This window comes from Nematolebias whitei, chromosome 18 (assembly GCF_014905685.2).
Source record: "Nematolebias whitei isolate Nwh7 chromosome 18, NemWhi1, whole genome shotgun sequence".
Taxonomy (NCBI): Eukaryota; Metazoa; Chordata; class Actinopteri; order Cyprinodontiformes; family Rivulidae; genus Nematolebias; species Nematolebias whitei.
In genome coordinates, this window is record NC_056515.1 from 2,150,373 (window position 1) to 2,153,943 (window position 3,571).

Consider the following 3,571-nt stretch of genomic DNA (forward strand, 5'->3'; position numbering starts at 1 on the left):
AGAGAGCACATTACACCAGTTTTGGCCTCACTGCACTGGTTACCAGTTCACCTTAGAATCCAGTTCAAAATACTCATGTATGTCTACAAATCACTGAACAGTGTCCGCCCCCCCCCCCATCTCTCTGATTTGCTACAACCGTATGTCCCACCACGCTCCCTGAGGTCAGCGGACCAGTTGCTCCTCACAGTTCCAGGAACTCGTCTTAAGCGCAGAGGTGACAGGGCCTTCTCTGTAGCAGGACCAAGACTTTGGAACGAGTTACCTCTGCTTGTCAGACAGGCCCCCTCCCTCTCGGTTTTCAAGTCCCGTTTAAAAACTCACTACTATTCAGTAGCTTTCAACACCAGAGGATCTGTGTTTTGATCCTGTATGCTCCACACTGGTTTGTTGTCATTATCTGCATTGTTTTTATGTCTATATTCTGATTGACCTCATTTTGTATTTTGCTTCGTGTGTTACCTGTTGTTTGTCTGTACAGCTCTTTGGTTGGCCTTGTAGCTGTTTTAAGTGCTTTATAAATAAAATGGTATGGTATGATTATAACTGACAACTAATGAAAACCCCAAATTCAGTATCTCAGAAAATTAGAATATTGTGAAAAGGTTCGATGTTGAAGACATCTGGTGCCACACACTAATCAGCTAATTAACTCAAAACACTTGTAAAAACTTTTAAATGTTCTCTCAGTCCAATTCTGTAGCTACACAATCATGGAGAAGACTGCTGACTTGAGAGTTGTCTAAAAGACGACCACTGACACCTGCACAAGGAGGGCAAGACACAGAAGGTCATTGCTAAAGAGGCTGGCTGTTCACAGAGCTCTGTGTCCAAGCACATTAATGAGAGGCGAAGGGAAGGACAAGATGTGGTAGAAAAAAGCAACAGGGATAACCACAGCCTGGAGAGGATTGTGAAGAAAAAGCCATTCCAAAATGTGGGGGAGATTCACAAAGAGTGGACTGTAGCTGGAGTCAGTGCTTCAAGAACCACCACGCTCAGACGTATGCAAGACATGGGTTTCAGCTGTCACATTCCTTGTGTCAAGACACGAACAAGAGACAGCGTCAGAAGCATCTCGCCTGGGACTGATGCTGAGTGGTCCAAAGTTCTGTTCTCTGATGAAAGTACATTTTGCATTTGTTTTGGAAATCAAGGTCCCAGAGTCTGGAGGAAGAGGAGACACAGAATCCACGTTGTTTGAGGTCCAGTGTCAAGTTTCCACAGTCACTGATGGTTTGGGGCCATGTCATCTGCTGGTGTTGGTCCACTGTGTTTTCTGAGGTCCAAGGTCAACGCAGCCGTCTGCCAGGAAGTTGTAGAGACTTCCTGCTTCCTGCTGCTGAACAACTTTATGGAGATGCACATTTCATTTTCCAACAGACTTGGTACCTGCACACAGTGCCAAAGCTACCAGTACCTGGTCTAAGGACCATGGTGTCCCTGTTCTTAATTGGCCAGCAAACTCTCCTGACCGTAACCTCATAGAAAATCTATGGGGGATAGTGAAGAAGAAGATGTGAAACACCAGAGCCAACAATTGAGAAGAGCTGAAGGCCACGATCAGAACACCTGAGCAGACTGATCCAGTCCATGCCGCGCCGCGCTGATGCAGTAATCCAGGCATTCAAAAAGTGTTCAATACAAAAACAAATGGACTTTATTTGTAACAGAAGACGTTTCGCTCCTCATCCGAGGAGCTTTCTCAATTCCAAGAGCAGAGAGTGAGAGATACAGGTTATAAGGCTGAGTGAGATAAGACACAAATATATGTAGATTGGCAGTTCACACCTAAACACCTGAACAGTAGGTCTTTGTTCCTCTAATTCACAGACGAGGCCCCTCTGTTCCCATCAGGTGTGAAAACCGGCTGGGAATCTGTTTTAAAGTTGCATTATATGTTTTTGAAAGTGGAAATCTGAGGCCTCCTCCTCTGTTAAGAGACGGCTTTTCTCTTTTTACATAAATTGCCTCCTTCACCCCCCTCTCAAACCATCTGTGTTCTCGGTCCAAAATGTGCACATTTTGGTCCTCAAAAGAGTGTCCCTTATCTGTGAGATGGAGGTGAACAGCTGGATCTTGTCCAGAGGAGGTGGCTCTCCTGTGTTGAGTCATGCGTCTGTGAAGAGGCTGTTTAGTTTCTCCAGTGTAGAGGTCTGGACAGTCCTCGCTGCACTGGACCACATACACTACAACGTTCATGTCCTGGGTGACTCAGAATCTTCACCAGTAATCCAGGCAAAAGGAGCAACAACTAAGTGTTGATGCTGTACATGCTCACACTTTTCAGTTAGCCAACATTCATAAAAATACTTTTTTAAAATTGGTCTTAAGTAATATTCTTATTTTCTGAGATACTGAATTTGGGATTTTCATTAGTTGTCAGTTATAATCATCAACATTAGAAGAAATAAACATTTAAAATATTTCAGTCTGTGTGTAATGAATGAATATAATGTACAAGTTTCACTTTCTGAATGGAATGACTGAAATTAATCAACTTTTACATGATATGTAAAAGTTGATTAATGTTTTATGTTTTCAATGTTTTATGTTTTTAATGTTTTATGTTTTTAATGTTTTATGTTTTTAATGTTTTCTTTTATGTTCCAGAACTGCTCCGCTCAAGGTGGCTGCATGTTGGAGCAGCTCTCTTACTTTCATTCTGAGATTTTGCTTTTGGAAACTTTAATTCCTCTTTTTCTGGATGTAAATCACATTTTTTGGATGATTGTTTCCTCTGGTATCAGATGCTGTGCAGCTGGAAGGATTTTTACTGAAACTCTTTTAGTTTTGGACATTTGTTATGATGCGTAACCATGGCAACAAGGCAGTTTTCTACAACCAGCAGCTGATTAACATCTCAAAAGCTCAAATAATATCTCAACTACAGCCCCAAATCTCAAGTGAGTTGAAAAGGATGTTCTGTGGACGCATTCTCATCTACCTGCCAGCTGTGCTCGAGTGCCTGACCACTGAGATCCTGGAACTAGCAGGAAACACGGCTCATGACAGAAGAAGGACAGGATCGTACCTCTGCACCTACAGTTGTCTGTCCACAGCTACGAGGAGCTCGGCAGACTGCTGGGAGGAGTGGCCATCGCTCTGGGAGGATTTCTGCCCGGCATTTGGGCGGTCCTACAGCCCGAAGAACCGAGAGGCCAGCCGAGTCTGGGTGGACGGATCAGACGGCATCTGCAGCCAGTTTCTTAGGATCCACTGTGGGATGGACCTTTACAAGAGATCATTCCTGCCTACAGCATCAGCATCTATAACATCTCTTAATGAAATGAGGATAACGAGTTACAACAACAAATAATTTCCCTCTGGGATTAATAAAGTATTTTTGAATTGAATTGAAAATTCTAATTTGATGACCAGTGCCTGTATGTAGCGCCAAGTCACAACAGAAGTCGTCTCAGGGACTGAACAGAAACATTCATGTATAAAATAATAATTTAACAGAAACATTCATGTATAAAATAATAATTGAACAGAAACATTCATGTATAAAATAATAATTGAACAGAAACATTCATGTATAAAATAATAATTGAACAGAAACATTCAT